The sequence below is a fragment of the Callithrix jacchus genome, chromosome 9, assembly GCF_049354715.1.
Source record: "Callithrix jacchus isolate 240 chromosome 9, calJac240_pri, whole genome shotgun sequence".
In the NCBI taxonomy this organism is placed as follows: Eukaryota; Metazoa; Chordata; class Mammalia; order Primates; family Cebidae; genus Callithrix; species Callithrix jacchus.
Genome location: NC_133510.1, coordinates 96031081 through 96052637, shown reverse-complemented (window position 1 = coordinate 96052637; position 21557 = coordinate 96031081). Strand labels below are relative to the sequence as shown.

Below are 21557 nucleotides of genomic sequence, written 5' to 3'. Positions count from 1 at the left end.
CTGAAAACCAGCAACTTTCGAACTTCCTTTTTTTTTTGATGTTTATATTAACTTTATTTCTAACAGCCAGAAACAGCAAACAATACAAATGTTCATCTACTGGTGGTAAACTAATAAACACACTGTGGTATATCCAAACAATAAACTACTACTCAGAAAAAAAAAAAAAAACACTGATAATACAACAGCAAAGGATGAATCTCAAAAGCACATGCCAAGGAGAAGAAGCCAGATGCAAAACACTATGGGGAATTCTGTGCGGTTGCACTCAGATGACACTCTGGAAAAGGGAGAAGTGCAAGGATGGAAATCAGACCAGTAGTCACTGGGAGCTTGGACTGAGGGGAGGGGACTGACTCCAAAGGGTCACTAGGAGGCTTTCTGGGGTGATGGCAATGTTCTGCCTCTTCACTGTAGTGGTGATTGTATTTCTCAAAATTCATAAACTGAATAGCTAAAGAGGTAAATTTTACCATATATAAATTATACCGCCATAAAATTGTGTTAGAAATCTTATTTGCACAAACATCCTGAATTCTCAGAATGTTTTAATCCAAGGTGAATATCTGTGGTCAAGATATTCCCTATTTTGCAGTGATAAAAGTACGAAGCATTGGATGAGATGGCTCACAGCTGTAATACCAGCACTTTGGGAGGCTGGGGTGGGTGGATCTCTTGAGCCCAGAAGTTCGAAACCAGCCTAGCCAACATGGCGAAACTACATCTCTACTAAAAATACAAAACTTAGCCAGGTGTGATGCTGTATGCCTGTAATGCCAGCTACTTGGGAGACTGAGGCACAAGAATTGTTTGAGCCTGGGAAGCAGAGGTTGCAGTGAGCCGAGATTGCACCACTGCACTCCAGCCTGGGCAACAGAAGGAGAGTCTGTCTCAAAAAAAAAGTACCAATCACAGAGTTGTATAAAGTTTTGATGAATTTAATCACAACATATTATTAAAGGATGGTAGAATATTATAGAGAATAACCCTGGCTGGGCGTGGTGGCTCATGCCTGTAATCCAAGCATTTTGGAGGCCAAGGTGGGCGGATCACCTGAGGTTGGGAGTTCAAGACCAGCCTGACCAATATGGTGAAACCCCATCTTTAAAAAAAAAAAATTAGGCCAGGCGCAGTGGCTCACGCCTATAATCCCAGCACTTTGGGAGGCCGAGGTGGGTGGATCACAAGGTCAAGAGATTGAGACCATCCTGGTCAATGAGGTGAAACCCTGTCTCTACTAAAAATACAAAAATTAGCTGGCCATGGTGGTGCGTGCCTGAAGTCCCAGCTACTTGGGAGGCTGAGGCAGGAGAATTGCTTGAACCCAGAAGGCAGAGGTTGCTGTGAGCCGAGATCGTGCCATTGCATTCCAGTCTGGGTAACTAGCGAAACTCCATTTCAAAATAATAATAATAATAATAAAAAGAGAATAACCCTATGTTTTGAGGTAGAACTCATTTGGAAAACTTTCCAGTTTGAGATCATTTTTATATGGGGGATTATACTAATGTCAACTCGGTTTTAAAACCTGTTATTTCTATTATTATTGACTCTGCTTGTCAGAGTCATTGTCTACTATTTCTTTTTGTTTGCTTCATTTTGTGTACTACTTCTTTGTATCTTTCCTCCCTTTGCCTAAATAATCATTTTCTTTTTTTAGAGACAGGGTCTCTCTCTGTCACCCTGATTGGAGTGCGGTGGTACCATCTTGGCTCACTGCAGCCTCAACTTCCTGGGCTCAAGAGATCCTCCCACCTCAGCCCCCGAAGTAGCTGGGATTACAGGCCTGCATCACCATGCCAGGGTAATTTTTGTATTTTTTGTAGAGATGGAGTTTTGCCATGTTGTCCAGGCTGGTCTCAAACACGTGAGCTCAGGCAGTCCACCCATCTCAGCCTCGCAAAGTGCTGGGATTACAGGCAAAAGCCATTGTGCCCCGCCTAAGTAATCTTTTCAAAAAACCAGCTTCCACTGGGCAAGGTGGCTCCCATTTATAATCCCAACACTTTGGGAGGCCAAGGTGGGCAGATCATTTGAGGCCAGGAGCTCAAGACCAACATGGCAAAACCCTGTCTCTACTGAAAATACAAAAAAGTAGCTGGGCATGGTGGCATGTGCCTATAGTCCCAGCTACTCAGGAGGTGGGAGAATCACTTGAACCTGGGAGGCAGAGGTTGCAGTAAGACGAGATTGCACCACTGCACTCCAGCCTGGGAGACACACTGGGACTCCATCTCAAAAAAAAAAAACCCCAAAAACCAAAAACACTAAACAAAAATCCCAGTTTCCCCTTGGGTCATCCTTTCTATTTTCTGTGGTTTTCTATTAATTGATTTGTGCCTCTATCTTTGTAATTTTTTCCCCTTAGTCTGTTTGCTCTGTTGCTCTAGAACTCATTCTTCAAATTTAATATTTAGCTCAATTTTTTCAATGTTATGGTTTTTTAATAAATGTTTTCCAAAGTATAATTGTCCCTCTAATTACTAATTTTATTGCATCCCATCAAAACTGGCACGGAATGCATGTGCACAGTGGGAGCTGGGGCACTGCAGTGGGTGTCAGGCCTGGGCACACAATGTACCCATCAGGAAGACCAAGGCAAGGAAGTCACCAGGGTGCCAGGGTGGCAAGGTTCTGAGAGACTGTGATCTCTGGGTGAGCTTAGCTGCTGCAGAGCACCGCTGATGTCCTCATATACTGGTTCCCTAACCCACCATGTGGCAGGAGGAAGAAAACACAAAAACCAAACAATGAAATTGGGGAAAGGAGGCTGGCCCAGTGGCTCACTTCAATAGTACCAGCATCTTGGGACACCCAGTCAGGAGGATTGCTTGAGGTCAGGAGTTCAAGACTGGCCTGGGCAACATAGAGAGATGCCCATCTCTATGAAACTTTTTTAAAAAAGAAAGAAATTAGCCGGACATGGTGGACCACACCTGTAGTCCCAGCTACTCGGTACTCGGGAGGCTGAGGCAGGAGAGTTTCCTGAACCCAGGAGTTCGAGGCTGCAGTGAGCTCTGACTATACCACTGCTCTCCATCCTGGGTGACAGAGTGAGACTCTGTTAAAAAAAAAAAAAAAAAATCCCAGGCACAGTGCCTCATGCCTGTAATCCCAGCGCACTTTGGGATGCCAAGGTGGAGGGTCGCTTGAGCACAGGAGTTTGAGATCAGTCTGGCCAACACAATGAGACCTGGTCTCAAAAAAATACAACAACAAAAAAGCTACTCTGGGCACACTATGGGATAGCCCTGCTCCACAAGGACACAGGAGCAGTAGAAAAAAATATGCAAAATAAATAAATAAATATTTTAAAAAGGACGGTGGATGGGAGGGAGAGAAAATCTGGAAGAGGCTGGTGGCGCGGGTAGGGGTGGAGGCGTTGCCCCCTTCTTCCTGCAACGTTCCTTCATCGCCCTCTACTGGCAAAGCTTCACATCACACTCACTGCCAAAGAAATGCTTCAAAAGAAGTAATCCATTAATTAATTACACTCCCTCACTGTTATGTTTTTTTAATAAATGTTTTCCAAAGGGAAACATTTGTTCTGAGGGAGTGAATTTGGAACTGAGAGGCAACAATTGATTATTGGCATATCCTTGAAGCTAGGGTTCCAGGTGTGATTGACATTCTCCTTATCAAGCGAATTCACAGAAGATTTTAACCTAGAAGTAAGCTACGTGGACAGAGGGAGTGAGTCCAGGCAGATGTGATGCAGGTGGAAGTGCCTTCCCGCCTTTGTGGAAAGCATCCTGATCCTGCTTTTTCTAATCCCAGCAGAGTCAGTAGCTCCCTTGACGGCCTAGTTCAGTGAAATTTTAGGACCTGATCTTACAAATTGAACCTAGTGTTCTTTCTAGAATACTGTTACAGGTAAAGTCTCTTTGTTCAGAACTCCTGAGGGCTATGGGTAAGCCAACTTAATCCCTTTGTGTTTAAATCAGTGAATAGATTCTTTAATCTACAAATAATAAGAGATCACAGCTTGAATAATATTAAAACACCTAGGCCCAGGCGGTGGATCACGCCTGTAATCTCAGCACTTTGGGAGGCCAAGGCGTGTGGATCACGAGGTCAAGAGATTGAGACCATCCTGGTCAATGGTGAAACCCCGTCTCTACTGAAAATACAAAAAATTAGCTGGGCATGGTGGCGCGTGCCTGTAATCCCAGCTACTCAGGAGGCTGAGGCAAGAGAATTGCCTGAACCCAGGAGGCGGAAGTTGCGGTGAGCCGAGATCGCGCCATTGCACTCCAGCCTGGGTAACAAGAGCGAAACTATGTCTCAAAAAAAAAAAAAAAAAAAAAAAAAAAAAAGTTAAAACACCTTGGAATTCATTCACCCTTCCTTTGTTGCCTAGTACATTGTCAATTTTTGTAAAGTTTCAGGTTTGCTTAAAAAGAATATATTCTCACCAGCTGCTGTGGCTCATGCCTGTAATCCCAGTTCTTTGGGAGGCCGAGGTTGGAGGATCCCTTGAGCCCAGGAGTTTAAGACTAGCCTGGGCAATGTCATGAGTCTCATCTTTACGAAAAGAAAAAAAAAAAAAAAATTAGCCAGGTGCGGTGGCTCACACCTGTAATCCCAGCACTTTGGGAGGCCTAGGCAGGCAGATCATCTGAGGTCAGGAGTTCGAGACTATCCTGACCAACATGGTGAAACCCCATCTCTAAAAATATAAAAATTGGCCAGGTGGTGGTGCATGCCTGTAATCCCAGCTACTTGGGAGGCTGAGGCAGGAGAATAGCTTGAACACAGGAGGTGGAGGTTGCAGTGAGCCGAGATTGCGCCATTGCACTCCAGCCTGGGTGACAATTATGAGACTCTGCCTTAAAAAAATAAAAATTAAAATTAAATTAGCCAGGTATGGTGGTACAGACTTTTATTTCTAGTTACTTGGGAGGCTGAGGAGGTCCATGTGATGCCAACTAATGAGAAATTCCAGAGTTAATTTATCTAAAGTGTAAATGTCACAGTGAAAGAGAAATAACTGGTGCTTCTGACATTTTAGGCTAAAAGAATGAAGAAATGACTGTGGCAAGAACCTCTAGATTATACCAAAAGAAAGGATGAATAATTATTAGGTTAGTGTGAATGGAGAGAAGCTCATGAAAAAGGAAAATATTTTCTGTTGTCGTTTCTTCTGTGGTCAAGCTTGAACTAGCGGCGGGTTTATCTCAGTTGCTCCGCTGTGAGGTACACGTGAAACAGAAAGATTATAAAAGCTATATTATAAGTCCCTTCCAGTGTGGACAGTCCTATTCCCTTCTAAGACCTGTATATTCTCTGGATTCTTAGTTTAAAGCAACAACATTACAGCTTCAATTGAGATAAGGCAGAAGTGGTTTCACCATTTTCACATCTCACTTCGTATTGACCTAGATTAAAAGTAAAGTTACTCTTCTTGGATTTATTTTCATGTCACAAAATATGCAGATTCACCACTAATTCATTTTGAAAATTCTCCTCTAGAAACATGCTTTTATATCAAGACAAATTTCTCTCAAAGTTAAATAAACAAAAAATCATGGGTCAAAGCCTCATTGTCTGCTGAGCAATCGTGTAATGTTTCCGTTTCTATTTACTACCTTAATTCTTTTTCTCAATTTTCTTGAAAATTCTCTATTTAACTTTATTGAGATTATAATTAATATGCTGCAGGTATAAGTAACTCATACCTATAATCCCTAACCCCAGCACTTTGGGAGGCCAAGGAGAGAGAGTCACTTGACCTCAGAAGTTCCAGACTAGCTTGGGCAACATAGACCCATTTTTACAAGAAAAAAATTTTAAAAAAAAATGGGGTTTCACCATGTTGACCAGGCTGGTCTTGAACTCCTGACCTCAAGAGATCCACCCACCTCTGCCTCCCAAAGTGCTGGGATTACAGGCGTGAGCCACCACGCCCGGCAAAAAAAAATTTTTTTTTAATTAGCCAGGCACACACCTGTAGTCCCAGCTACTTGGGAGGCTGAGGTGGGAGGATCGCTTAAACCTAGCAGATCAAGGGTGCAGTGAGCCATGATTGTGACATTAGATTGTAATCAAGCCTGGGCAACAGAGTGAAACCCTGTCTCAAAATAAGTAAAATAAACCCATTATAGGTGAACCGTGCCACTATATATGCATGACATTTGCATGTCTTATTTGCTGAAAAGTCTCTTCAAACCCTTTTGCACTTCTTTTTTTTTTTTTTTGAGACAGAGTCTTGCTCTGTCACCCAGGCTGGAGTGCAATGGCAAGATCTCAGCTCACTGCAAACTCCACCTCTCAGGTTCAAGCAATTCTCCTGCCTCAGCCTCCCGAGTAGCTGGGACTACAGGTGCATGCCACCATGCCTGGTTAATTAGTAGAAACAGGGTTTCATCATGTTAGCCAGGATGGTCTCAATCTCCTGACCTCGTGATCTCCCCACCTTGGGCTCCCAAAGTGCTGGGATTACAGGTGTGAGCCACCGTTCCTGGCTGGCCCTTTGCCCACTACTTAAATTTGGTTAACCATCAACAACCTGCTGTCTACCTCTGCTTCTATTAAAACTAATCTCCGAAATAATGAAATGCCATGGATATCATAATCCCAAATAACAAGTCTTTTTTTTTTTTTTTTTCTGAGACGGAATTTTGCTCTTTTTACCTAGTTGCTGGAGTGCAATGTCGTGATCTCGGCTCACTGCAAACTCCGTCTCATGGGTTCAAGCAATTCTCCTGCCTCAGCCTCCCGAGTAGCTGGGACTACAGGCATGCGCCACCATGCCCAGCTAATTTTTGTATTTTTAGTAGAGACGGGGTTTCACCATGTTGACCAAGACGGTCTCGATCTCTTGACTTTGTGATCCACCCATCTCGGCCTCCCAAAGTGCTGGGATTATAGGTGTGAGCCACTGTGCCCGGCAACAAGTCTTATAGTGTATTTTGGTCATCTTCTCCTTGGCCCTCCTGCAATATTGGATAATGTCTTCAATAACCCTTTCTTGAAATGTTGTCTTACTTAGTTGTCCAGAATAGAATACATTTCTGATTTTTCTGGAAGATCTTTGATAACTCCCTTTTCTGGGTTGCAGTCTACCCACCCTTTCTAGGTGGTGATTCAGTTCACGTAGACTAGACCTCTGCCCTCTGCTCTACTTCTACATTTTATTTCATAGTAATTATAGTGTCTTCAAGAAAATTCCTAAATTGGCTGGATGTGGTGGTGGGTGCCTGTAGTACCAGCTACTGAGGAGGCTGAGTCATGAGAATTGCTTGAACCCAGAAGGCACAGGTTGCAGTGAGCCAAAATTGCACCACTGCACTCCAGCCTGAGGGACACAGCGAGACTCCATCTCAAAAAAAAAAAAATTCTAGAAGGCAGTGAGATATCTGATGTCTTCAAGGAACTGGTGTTATCTGAGAATGGTGAGAACTGGAGTGGGAGGGAAACTGACTGACAGGCCCTACTGTAGAGGAGTGACACAGTGCTGTGAGAAGGGATGCAGCTAGGTGGGAGAGAAACACCCCTTTGATCTCTTCCTGGTGTCTCCCATTTGTAGAAACCAGAGTTTAGGACAGTCTGGGTAAAACCATCCACGTGGTCAGCAGAGGGTATGGGAAATAATCTGCGAGCAAATGAAGACCAGCCAACACAGTTGGGGTCTAAAGCAAACATCTCACCATACTTTTTTTTTTTTTAGTCAGAATCTTGCTTTGTTGCCCAGGCTGGAGTGCAGTGGTGTGATCTCGGCTCACTGCAGCCCCTGCCTCCTAGGTTCCAGTGACTCTCCGCCTCAGCCTCCCAAGTAGCTGGGATTACAGGCACACACAACCACATCCAACTAATTTTTATATTTTTAGTAGAAACAGGGTTTCATCATGTTGGCTATGCTGGTCTTGAACTGCTGACCACAAGCGACCTGCCCGCCTCGGCCTTTCAAAGTGTTAGGATTATAGGCATGAGCCACTGTGCTGTACCCTCATCATCTTTTGTGCCTTAATCATCTTCCTGTTTTGACTTCTGTGCCTCCATCAATGGCACCATTACTCTCCCATCCTCTTAAGCTGGAACCTCAGAAATCAAACACTTCAGCTCCTTTCATGGATTTTTCCCCCTCTTTTTCTCTTTTTCCCTCTTTTTTTTCTTTTTCCCTCTTTTTCTTTCTCTTTCTTAAAAATAAATAAATAAATAAATAAATAAATAAATAAATAAAACAAATTTTTTGAGACCCTGGCTTTCAACAAAAAGCCAAGCTTTACAAACAGAGCTAAATGTCCTTCCAAAAAAAAAAAAAAAAAAAGAAAAAAGAAAAAAAAAAACTGGCCAAGGCGGGCAGATCAGTTGAGGTAAAAAAAAAAGAAAAAAAAAGAAAGAAAATTCTTACCCCTTATTTGGCATTACCCTGCTCATAGGGTTGGACTATTAAATCCTCTGTAAATATGAGACTTCACAATCTTGGCCGGGCGCGGTGGCGCGCACCTGTAATCCCAGCAGTTTGGGAGGCCGAGGCAGGTGGATCACAAGGTCAAGAGATCGAGACCGTCTTGGTCAACATGGTGAAACCCCGTCTCTACTAAAAATACAAAAAATTAGCTGGGCATGGTGGCGCGTGCCTGTAATCCCAGCTCCTCGGGAGGCTGAGGCAGGAGAATTGCCCGAACCCAGGAGGCGGAGGTTGCGGTGAGCCGAGATCGCGCCATTGCACTCCAGCCTGGGTAACAAGAGCGAAACTCCGTCTCAAAAAAAAAAAGAAAAAAAAAAAAAAGCTGAAGGAACCCGACCCCAGCGTACCCTCCGGCGGCTCTGGCGTCGCGTCCCCAGGGAGGTGGCTGCGCGCCTCCGACCCTGCCGGGCAGCTTTGTGACTTCACTCTTTCGCAACAAGCCCGGGCCTCCGGCGCCCCACTCACCCTGGCCCGGCCGCCTCGCCGCCCGCCGCCTCGCTCTGCTCTTCGCGCTTCCCCCCACTCCCAGGCTGGGCCTGCCCCGCTCGTCGCGGAGCCTTCCTGTCCCGCCGCCAGTGTGCCCGGCCGCCGCCCACAGGCAGCCCGGAGCAACCTGGAGCGACCCGGTGCCCCGCCCCGCTGAGAAAAGCGCTCTCTCCGCAGAGGCGACGGCACGATGCTGTGCTTCCTCAGGGGAATGGCTTTCCTCCCCTTCCTCTTGGTGACCTGGTTGTCAGCCGCCTTCATCATCTCCTATATGGTGGCCTTGCTCTCCGGGCACGTCAACCCCTTCGTCCCCTACATCAGGTGAAGAGCAGGGTGGGCGCCAGGGCTCCGGGAGCAGGCGCAGGCGCCACAGGGAGCGCTGCCGATGTGGAGGGAAGGCGTCCGGACCCAGCTGGGGGCGTCCTGCAGTCAGGCCGAGGTGTGAGCAGGAGGAGAGGTGCTCCCCGCAGCCTGGGGTGTTTAGGGAGGCAGCGGGGCGGCGCTGAGCACCTCTGCCTGTACCCGGAGCACGGAACAGGCACCAGGAGGGGTTCGGGATAGACCGTAGAGCTTTCAGTTGGGGTATGTATGGGACAGAATCTCAGCAGGGCGATATTGCCCAGGCTGGAGTGCAATAGTGTGGTCTCAGCTCACTGCAACCTCCTCCTCCTGGGTTCAAGCAACTCTCCTGCCTTAGTCTCCCAAGTAGCTAGGATTACAGGCATACGCCACCATACCCAGTTAATTTTTTTTTTTTTTGAGATGGAGTCTCACCCAGACTGGAGAGTAGTGGCACAATCTCAGCTCACTACAACCTCTGCCTTTCGGGTTCAAGCGATTCTCCCACCTCAGCCTCCTGAGTAGCTGGGATTACAGGCGCGAGCCACCACACTAGGCTAATTTTTGTATTTTTAGTAGAGACAAAGTTTCGCCATGTTGTTCAGGCTGGTCTCAAACGCCTGACCTTGTGATCCACCTGCCTCGACCTCCCAAAGTGCTGGGAGACAGGCATGAGCCACTGCACCTGGCCTTTTTTGTATTTTTTTGGAGACAGATCTCTCTGTCGCCCAGGCTGGAGTTCAGTGGTGTGATCTTGGCTTACTGCAACCTCTGCCTCCAGGGTTCATGTGATTCTTCTGCCTCAGCCTCCGGAGTAGCTGGTACAGCAAACATGTGCCACCACGCCTGGCTAAATTTTGTATTTTTAGTAGAGACAAAGTTTCACCATGTTGGCCAGGCTGGTCTCAAACCCCTGACCTCAAGTGATCTACCTGCCTTGGCCTCCCAGAGTGCTGGGATTACAGGCATGAGGCACCACGCCCAGCCTCTATGATGCCTTCTCATCACCACATCACCATGCTGGTTCATCTCCATGGCATGCTGGAGGTAGCTGGTATCTGCTCTTGAGCATGGATTGTGCGTTTCTCTTCCAACTCCATGTTCAGTGACCTGCATTTTGATAGTTCAAATTTTATTTTTATTTGTTTTTGTTTTCATTCTTTTGGTAGCCTGAATTTTAACATGTTGGGAGTATTTTCACCATGAAAATTGGCAAATGCCACAAACCAGGCACCCTCCAGAGCTGGCTGTTAAGCACTGACCAGCATATATATCAGTGTTGGCTCGCTGCCCCCAATCATTCTCCTACTGGCTTAGTTCCTTGCCTGCTGTTAGAGCAGAGTAGAGGCTGAGAAGTCAGGGAGTTAAACATCTGGACTGGGATACAGAATCCTCTGTGAAGCTCTTGAACAAGTTATATAGCCTCTTTAATACCCAGCTTTCTACTTTGTGAAGCGGGGTTGATATACACCCCGCTTGGGGCTGTGAAGGTGAAATGAAATGATGTAAGCACCTAAGGTGCCTGGTGGGTACAGAGTCAATGCTCAGTAAGTGGAATCTATTAGGTCAGTTTTTTTTTTGGCCAGTACCGATAGTCATTCGTTCAACAATACGTAGGGAATGGCTATTAGTAAAGTGCTTTTGGTTCCACCTGTATGGTTTTATTTTATTTATTTATTTTAATTTTAGTACCAAGTATTCTGAGCTTCCTTTCACCTGTATGGTTTTTTAAAAAAATTGTTTGTTTATTTATTTATTTATTTTTGAGACAGGGTCTCACTCTGTCACCTAGGCTGGAGGGTAGTGGCATGATCTCGGCTCACTCTAACCTCTGCTTACTGGGCACAAATGATCTTCCCACCTTAGCCTCCCGAGTAGCTGGGACTACACGTACATGCCACCATGCCTGGCTCATTTTTGTATTATTTATTTATTTATTGAGACCGTGTCTGGAGTGTCTTGTCACCCAGGCTGGAGTACAATGGCACCATCTTGGCTCACTGCAACCTCTGTCTCCCAGGTTCAAGCGATTCTCCTGCCTCAGGCTTCCGAGTAGCTGGGATTGCAGGCATGCACCACCATGCCCAGCTAATTTTGGTATTTTAGTAGAGACAGAGTTTCACCATGTTGGCCTAGGCTGGTCTCAAACTGCTAACCTTAAGTGATCTGTCCACCTCAGCCTCCCAAAGTGCTGAGATTACAGGCATGGGCCACTGTGCCCAGCCAATTTTTGTAGAGACGGAGTTTCACCATGTTGCCTAGGCTGGTTTCAAACTCCTGAGCTCAAGTGATCCACCCTCCTTAGCCTCCCAAAGTGCTGGGATTATGGGTGTGAGCTACCATGCCTGGCCTCCACCCATATGGTTTTAAATGTACAGATAAGCAAGAATGAAACACTACCCTGGAATTCTGAGTTTTCCAATCACCTATTTGATGTCATGTGGACTCTACACCTGGGCCTTTGACATAGTCTCAACTTGCCATCAGTAGACAGGGTCCACAGGTCTGGTCTTCTCTTTTGTCAGAGCACCTAGAGCACCTAGAGCACCTTCATCCGCCACCTCCCTATCTTCCTAAATATCCTCCTCATGCTTTCATTGCCTTCCCTTTCTCCTCAAACAGGCAAACAACCTTCTTTCCAGCGCACCTCCTCTGCGTTTGCTCCCATGCCTGTGATGTGGCTGTCAGGTTCAGAGTTATTCTCAGACCTGCGTAACAAGAACGCTAGGATGAGTCACCTGGTGCCTGCTTTTTTTAATAACCTGAGGCCAAGGCAGGAAGGCCTGATTTCCCTGGCAAAGTTAATTGTCTGGCAAAAGTGCTGCCTCTGCTTTTTCCCCCATTTTTGGTTCCCTTTCCTGCCTCCGTGCCCATTCAGTGTTGCGCTCAGAAGGGCATCTTCCACTTCAGCATTCCTTTAGCGTGAAAAATGGTTATCATGGGAAAAGTGCTAAATTCTAAACCCTTCAGGTTCTTTTTTTTTTTTTCTTTTTTTGAGACTGAGTCTCACTCTGTCACCTGGGCTGGAGGGCAGTGGTGTGATCTCGGCTCACTGCAAACTTTGCCTCTGGGTTCAAGTGATTCTCTTGCCTCAGCCTCCTAAGTAGCTGGGATTGCAAGCACCCACTACCACGCCCAGCTAATTTTTGTATTTTTAGTAGAAACAGAGTTTCACCATGTTGGCCAGGCTGGTCTTGAACTCCTGAGCTCAGGTTATCTTCCTGCCTCAGCCTCCCAAAGTGCTGGAATTATAGGTGTGAGTTACTGCACCCAGCCTAAATCCTAAACCCTTCAGGTTCTTGCAATTATCAGTGATGTTGAGATTGAATTAATTTGGAATAAAGGCATTTGTTGTAAGGGAGGCTATTAACTTCTTCTTTTCTTTCTTTTTCTTTTGAGATGAAGTCTGGGTCTGTTGCCCAGGCCAGTGTAATGATATGATCTTGGCTCACTGCAACTTCCGCATCCTGGGTTCAAGCGATTCTCCTGCCTCAGCCTCCCGAGTAGCTGGGATTGCTGGTGCCTGCCACCATGCTCAACTAATTTTTATATTTTTTAGTAGAGACAGGGTTTCACTATGTTGGTCAGGCTGGTCTCGAACTCCTAGCCTCAGGTGATCTACCTGCCTCGGCCTCCCAAAGTGCTGGGATTACAGGTGTAAGCCCCCACGCCTGGCCCTATTAACTTCTTTATACCTCAGTTTAAATATGAAGTGTTCGCAAAACTTAAGAAGTTCCTGCTTTCTGCACACACAGGCTCCTTGTGGAATTCTTCAAACGCTTCCAAGTGCATCATTGTCAACGTGATCAGTTTTTCATTGCTTGAATTTCAGAGCTGTTTACAGATGTAGAAACACTCAAAATGGGTACACGTTGTTTCATGTTGGCAGCTCTTTCACCATCAGTTTTAAAGTGGGAAAGTTGCTATGTGAGCAGCCTGAAAATGAAAAATAAGTTACAGCTTGGCACTAATAGAAAATAGATCACGTTGGCCAGACGCTCACACCAGCACTTTGGGAGGTTGAGGCAGGAGGATTCCTTGAGCTCAGGACTTCAAAACAAGCCTGGGTAACATAGCAAAACCCTGTCTCTAAAAAATAACAATTAAAAAAAAAAACATGTCGCCAGGTGCGGTGGCTCACGCCTGTAATCCTAGCACTTTGGGAGGCCAAGGTGGGTGGATCACCTAAGGTCGGGAGTTCAAGACCAGCCTGGCCATCATGGAGAAACCCCATCTTTAAAAAAAAAAAGAACATGTCAAACAGTATTTTTCCAACTCATCTAATTAATTGAAAGACTATACCTGAAAAATGTTTTACAGCAACATTTTTGTTAAAATAATTGACCACAATTAGTATACCCTAGATACCTTATTATTTCCATAAAGTACTCCTAGAGATCAGTAATATTCCTCAGCTTTTTATTGTAATATTTTCAGTAGATAATAACATTTCAGTTATTAGAAAATAAAGTGATGTGTTTACATAACATTTCAATATTAGAATTTTCAAACATGATTTTATTTTACTTTGAGACCAAGTCTCTCTTTGTCACCCAGGCTGGAATGCAGTGGTGCCATCTCAGCTCACTATAACCTCTGCCTCCCAAGTTCAAGCAATTTTCCTGTCTCAGCCTCTGGAGTAGCTGGGACTACAGGCACCTGCCATCATGCCTGGCTGATTTTTGTATTTTTTTAGTAGAGGTGGGGTTTTACCATCTTGGCCAGGGTGGTCTTGAACTCCTGACCTCAGGTGATCCTGCCACCTCCGCCTCCCAATTACAGGTGTGAGCCACCACTCCTGGCTTCAAACATGATTTTAGATCAGTTTTTTTGTTTTCAAGGTAGTCACAATTTACCACTGAGAATGAACACATATCAAGGTTATGGGTTTGATCATTTGAGAAATGGCAACACCGTTCAATTTAAACATTTTCTGACTTTTTACTATGGAATCTCTCATGGTATACAAATAAATTTTAGATTTTTTAGAGCCAAAAATGAAAATACTTTAGAACAAAATCAGGCCAAATCTTTGCAATTCAAAGTGGCTGAACACCTAAAAGAAACACGATAAAAACTTGCCAATTACATGTCTTCTCAGAGGTCTGGACTGAATTTCTCTCTAATAATTTGGACATTTCTTCTCTTTGCCAGTGTTACAGGAACAAAATCTCCAGAGGGAGTTATTTTTGGAATTATGATAACCTTCTCTGCATTTCTTGGTAAGTACACAATAATTATTATAAATAATCAAAAAGCTCACAATTCCAAGTGAAGTCAGATGTGTTATTTTTAGTTTGTGTATAATTTTTATTTTATTTTATTTTATTTATTTTCTTCTGAGCCAGGGTCTCTGTTGTTCAGTCTGGAGTGCAGTGGTGTGATCACAGCTCACTGCAACCTAGACCGCCCGGGCTCAGGCAATTCTCCCACCCCAGAGTAGCTGGTACTACAGGCACACACCACCATGCCTAGCTAATTTTTTGTGTTTTTTGTAGAGATGGGGTTTTGCCATGTTGCCAGGCTGGCCTTGAACTCCTAGGTTTAAGTAATCCACCCGCTTTTGCCTCTCAAAGTGCTGAAATAATAGGTGTGAGCCACTGCACACGGCCTGGTGTATAACTTTTAAAAAGCACAACCTTTGGAGCTAGATTTTTGTGCTATTTTGAGAAACTGAAATGAAAAGATATCCAAAATTATGGCTTTATTAGAGAACTATACTTTATTTAGTAATTTATAACAGGATTTTCTGTAGGTGGTTTTAAATACCAAACTCTGGAATGGATTTTAAGTGCAATTTGGTTTTTAAAAATGTTGATTTATATTCAAGACACTTATGTAAACCAAAGACACCCAGTGCGTAAGCGAAGTTTCTCAAAGTGTGGTCTGAAGGCAACTAGTTGCCACACGACTCAGCCAGAACCTTTGGGAGTGTGGGTTCATGACTGTGCCTTCTCAACAAGCACTCCAAGGGACTTGGATTCTCACTAAGTTTGAGAACCATTGATAAAGGCACTATCTTACCTGTTAGAGAAAGGGAAAAGGTGAAGCAAGAAATAGTATGATTTTTCTTTTCAGTTCCCCAGATGCACCTGAGATGCAGTTGATAGGATACAACCTCATCATGAGCCAATTAATGTAATGCACAGTAATTACAACTATTGCACAATTAATGTAAGGCTCAGTCTTCTATAAGGCGATCCAAGTATATAGATGTTAGATGCAGGGCTTTTTCTCTTAGTCCTGCTGTAATCTACCCCCATGGAACAATCATGTGTTTGCCAAAGGCCTATCACGTAACCAGCGCTTTCTGTTTCTCTCTACTGGTACAGGGTGGGAAGGGACAGTGTTGCTAACCCTACTTAGTGACTTGGCATCTTTAGAATTTGTTCGTCCTACTTGGTAGTGGCAAAGTTTCTCCGCATCACCCATTTGTAGTCCTCCTAAGGTATTGGAGGTGAGCAAGGGGAAGTAGCAACATGGAGTCTGCCAATCCCAGTGCCCTCTTATGCCATCCTTGCCACGAATCCCGACTTGGAAAACAGAGAGATTATTTTATCACAGCAAGTGATAAATATGGCGTTTGCTTCTGAATAAAGCAGAAGGTGACATAAATATAATCATTTAAAATAGTCTGTGTGAGCTAGGTGCAGTGGCTCATGCCTGTGATTCTAGCATTTTGGGAGGCTGAAACAGGAGGATCTATTGAGCCCAAGAGTTCAAGACCAGCCCAAGTGAGATCCCATCTTTACAAAAAATTAAAAAGAAAGAGAGAGAGAGAGAAAGAAAGAAAGAAAGAGAAAGAAAGAAGGTAGTGAGATCCCATCTTTACAAAAAATTAAAAAGAAGGAGAGAAAGACAAAGAAAGAAGAAATAAATTAGCTGGGTGTGGTGATGTGTGCCTATAGTCCCAAATGTCCCAATGTGTGCCTATAGTCTCAATGTGGTGAGATCCCATCTTTACAAAAAATTAAAAAGAAAGAGAAAAAGAGAGAAAGAAAGAGAAAGAAGGAAAGAAAGAAAGAGAAAGAGGGAAGAAATAAATTAGCTGGGTGTGGTGATGTGTGCTTATAGTCCCAACTACTTGGGAGGGTAAGGTGGGAGGATTGCCTGAGCCCAGGAGGTCAAGGCTGCAGTGGCCATGATTGCGGCACTACACTCCCACCCAGTTGACAGAGTGAGACCGTGCTGCCAAAAGAAAAAAAAATGTTATGATAAGTTGTTAGTCTTTAGCCTGCTTTTTAAAAATTTAGGCATATATTATGGCCACCATACTATGTCTTTATACTTTATACTTTCCATGCATGCATGATATCCTTTGCAAGGATGTATTATGATTCATTTAATTACTCCCCTATTGTTCAACATTTAGGCTATTTCTGGTATTTTGTAGTTACAATGTTGAAGTGAACATCTTTTAAATATATCTTTGCATATTTGTGTTTTTCTATAAATTTGCTAAGTTAAAGGGAATACAAAAAAATTATAACTATTTATTTATTCAACATTTACAAAGTACGTACTATACGATAGGCTTTTGCTTGTTTATGCTTAGTGTCGAGGTCACAACAGCAAACAAAACAGACAAGACCCCTGCTCTCATGGAAGCTACATTTTATTGCCAAATTACAACAAATGATATTTGGTTAATTGACTCGCAGTTTCGAAAAACATACCTTTACTGTCCTCCTCACATCATACACAAGAACCAATTGCAGTTTAGTAAACATGAAAAGCAAAACTATGTGGTAATTAAATTACAGGAGAATATTTTTAAACCTTGGAATAGAAACTTACACAAAACCCAGAAGCATGGAGTGATATGAGTATATAAAAATTAAAACTTCTAAATGATGGAAAATACAAGAAACATTGTTGAAAGACAAACAGTAGAGCAGAAGAAAATGTGCAATGTTTATAACAGATAGTAGACTAATGGACATAGTGTGTAAAAAGTAACTACAAATTCGAAATAGACAAGCCCAAGAGAAGAATAAAAAGAAAATTGTAAACATGCATTTCTCAGAAGAAGAAATGCTGAAAATTGCTAAATCTCACTAATATCAGGGAAATGCAAATTAAACCATCAGGTTGCATTTTTCATTTATTAGATTAGAAGGAATAAAAAGGCAAGGGCATACGACATTGCTCTCAAATTCTGCCAGTGGGAGTCTAAATTGTTAACTGTCCTTGGAGCAATTTGGAGGTGTTTCTAAGCATTTTAATTTTGCGTGTTTTTTTGACCCAGTAATATAGCTCCTAGGAACCCATCTTTCAAAAACACCTGAAAGTGTGCCCAAAGATTTATATACAAGGATATTCATTGAATGTTGTTTGTAGCAGGAAAAAATGTGGAAACAATGTAGAAATTCATTTTTAGGAGAACAATGAAATAAATATAGAGCATCATGAGACCCCGGAAAACAATGAAGTAAACCTGTTTGTACTTACATGAAAAGATCTCTATGCTACATTGTTAAGTAGAAAAAGCAAGTCACTGAATAATGCATGTACTATAATAGCATCTACATGAAAAGGACAACAGCCAAGATGTGTGTGTTTGTGTTTGTGTGTGTTTGTGTGTGTGTGTGTTTGTGTGTGTGTGTGTGTGTGTGTGTGTCCATGTTGGGGAGAGAGTAAGATGGAGTCAGGATGGACAGGGGTGGGAAAGTGGGGAGACTTGTAATCAGTACATGTGATATGAAGCTGCTTCTGTTTTTCATTCTAAAGAAATCAAATTATGAACATTCATCAAAGTTCTCTTCTTTTTCAGCTGCAGCCACAATTTATACAAGATATAAAATAGTAGAGAAGCAGAATCGAACCTACTATTTCAGCACTCCTGCTCTTAACTTGGTGTCTTTCTTTCTTGGATTGTTGGGATGTATTGGAATGGTTGTTTTTCCCTGTTTTGAGGTAAAAGCTGAAGCTTTTCAGTTGTGAGGAGTGGTGGAGTGTATGTGTCTGAGGAGAGTAGCAGGAATGCAAGAGGCACACTATGCCATTATAGCCATTAAATGCTTGATGAGTTTACAATAAGGGGGTTAGTCCACTTTTTAGAAACAAACTTTTAACATTTGAAAGTTAGGGTGGGGCGCAGTGGCTCACGCCTCTAATCCCAGCACTTTGGGAAGCCAAGGTAGGCAGATCCTGAGGTCAGGAGTTCAAGACCAGCTGGGCCAACATGGTGAAACCCTGTCTCTACTAACAATACAAAATTAGCTGGACAAAAGTGGCACGCACCTGTAATCCCAGCTACTCAGGAGGCTGAGGCAGGAGAATCGCTTGAACACAGGAGGTGGAGGTTGCAGTGAGCTGAGATTGTGCCACTTGCACTCCAGCCTGGGCAACAGAGCAAGACTCCATCTCAAAACAAACAAAATTTGAAAGTCAGTTCTGTACTTGGGAGAAATGGAGTGCACATTTGCATAATTATGTGAGAGTGTGTGATTCAGAAGAGGCCTTGGGCTTTGCATTGCTCCATGTTCTCATAGATGTGGTTTGATGTGTTGGGGGAGCTACCTCAACTACTGTGATGATTTTGTTAAGGGTGTGAAAATATTTGCATGTGTTTACCAATTCTACCATTTAAACTTCTGGTGTTCAAAGAGGAGGCTCTTAGTGACATTTCCTTATCTTGTATGACAGTATGCATTTTGGTTTTCATAACAGCAAACACTTATTGAAATTTTCCTGTGACACGTTTATTGAAATATCCCATATTTTAATTCATACAATTATAGTAAAAGCCTTGTAAGATATGCTCTATTATTTTCCCTATTTAGGCCCAGAGAGGTTAATACTTGCCAAAGATGAGATAAGTAATGCATGGCAGAAGTGGGTTTTTCTTTTTGGTTTTTTTTTTTTTTTTGAGATGGAATTTTGCTCTTGTTACCCAGGCTGGAGTGCAATGGTGCAATCTTGGCTCACCGCAGCCTCCTCCTCCTGGGTTCAGGCAATTCTCCTGCCTCAGCCTCCTGAGTAGCTGAGATTACAGGCACATGTCACCATGCCCAGCAAATTTTTTGTATTTTTAGTAGAGACGGGGTTTCACCATGTTTACCAGGATGGTCTTGATCTCTTGACCTCGTGATCCACCTGCCTCAGCCTCCCAAAGTGCTGGGATTACAGGCTTGAGCCACTGCACCTGTTTTTGTTTTTGAAATGGAGACTTGCTCTTGTCACTCAGGCTGCAGTGCAATGGCACAATCTTGGCTCACTGCAACCTCCATCTCCTGAGTTTAAGTGATTCTCCTATCTCAACCTCCCGAGTAGCTGAGATTACAGGCGCCCACCACCCCACCTGGCTAATTTTTGTATTTTTTTAGTAGAGATGGGGTTTTGCCATGTTGGCCAGACTGTTCTTGATCTCCTGACCTTGTGATCTGCCCACCTGCCCAAAGTGCTGGGATTACAGGTGTGAGCCACCACGCCTGGCCTAGAGGTGGGCTTTGAATGGAAGTCATCTTCCTAGAGCCTGTGAGAGCTATCTTCAATGCCAAAATGGAGAAATACCTGTGACCTAAAAGAGCAAATACACAATGCACAGTGCTACCATCAGGAAGCACACACACAAAAAAATACAAAGGAAGACCTGGAATGATATAATTTGTCTAGTGCAGTGTGGTTATGGTTTAATGGAGGCTCGTATAGATATATCATTTTATCCTCTGAATAACAACATTATAAGAGATATAGATGTCAGTTTTTATTTTATTTTTTTCATTAAAAAGACGGGGTTTCACCATGTTGGTCAGGCAGGTCTTGAACTTCCGACCTCAGGCGAACCGCCCGTCTTGGCCTCCAAAGTGCTTGGATTACAGGCGTGAGCCACTATGCCTTGCTAGATGTCAGTTTTTAAACCGTTAAAGGGCAGACTTTAAGAAGAAAACTTAGATGGTTAAATAATTTCAACTTTTGATTCTCCTTAAGTCTTCAATGGTGATTAAATCTTCACACAAACTAGAAATAGAATCTTAACTTCCCAAGGAGCAAAGTGTTTGACTTGTCATTGTTCTGATAACTGTATCTTTACCACTTCCTTGTTCAGTATCCTGTAATTCATCCTTGTCTTACCAGGAGCAAACCAACTTGAGCTGTTAACTCAAGAAGATTTTGAGATGTGAGGGCAAGAGAGAGTGTGACTGTCTCTGGTGGTTTTTCTTTTTTTGTAGAGACAGAGTCTTGCTCTGTCCCCCAGGCTAGAGTATAGTGGTGGGATCTCAGCTCACTGCAACCTCCGCCCTGGGTTCAAGTGATTCTCATGCCTCAGTCTCCTGAGTAGCTGGGATTAGAGGCGCCCACCACCATACTTGGCTAATTTTTGTATTTTTAGTAGAGACAGGATTTCACCATGTTGGCCAGGCTGGTCTCAAACTCCTGACCTCAAGCGATCCACCTGCCTTGGCCTCCCAAAGTGTTGGGATTGCAGGCATGAGCCACTGTGCCTGGCCATGGTGATTTTTCTTGAGTTGTAATAAATCACATTTTTGAGAATTTCACAGATAATCTTTTTCTCAAACAGGTGGGTGAGATGGCTACTTTTTGGTGTGTCCTCACTAACTTCTGTCAATACTTTATTTTCCCTCACAAAATTTTCTTTTTGAAATTCTGTCATTTGTGGCCACATGAATGAACATGGAGGACCTTATGCTAAGTGAAATAAAGCAGTTACAGAGGGACAAATACCAAATGCTCTCACTTATATGTGGAACCTACGAAAGTCAAGCTCACAGAAGGGGAGAGTAGAATGGTGTCACAGGAGTGAAGGGGAGGATGAGAATTGGGGAGATATTGGTCAAAGGGTACCAAGCTTCAGTTAGAATAAATTAATAATTCTGGAGATCTATTATTGCACAGCCTGGCGACTATAGTCAATAATAATGTTTTGTATGTTTCAAATTGCTAAAACAGTAGGTTTAAAATGTTCTCATCACAAAAAAAAGAATATGTGAGGTGATAGATATTTTAATTACATTGATTTATTCATTTCACAATGTAAACATACATCAGAATATCTACAGCCAGGCATGGTGGCTCATGCCTGCAATCCCAGCACTGAGGGAAGCCCAGGCAGGAGGATTGCATTAGCCCAGGAGTTTGAGACTAGTCTGGGCAACATAGAGCAACACAGGGAGACTGTTCCTCTGGAAACACACACACGCATGCACACACACACACACACACATGCATGCACGCATGCACGCATCCCTACAAGCCTCATAAATACAATTATTATGTTTTGAGACGAAGTCTTGCTCTGTTGTCCAGGCTGGAGTGCAGTGGCTCACTCCAACCTCTGCCTCCCAGGTTCAAGCAA

At 43.5% G+C, this 21557-nt stretch overlaps 1 long non-coding RNA gene across 1 annotated transcript; it reads right to left on the bottom strand.

Moving 5' to 3' along the window:
* Positions 1–27: 27 nt before the first annotated feature.
* LOC144577644 (uncharacterized) lies at positions 28–9270 on the bottom strand. The gene is made up of 2 exons (XR_013521982.1): positions 8354–9270; positions 28–2705 (listed from the first exon to the last, which is right to left on the bottom strand). It is a non-coding gene; the product is annotated as an uncharacterized LOC144577644 (long non-coding RNA).
* Between the last annotated feature and the right edge of the window lie 12287 nt (positions 9271–21557).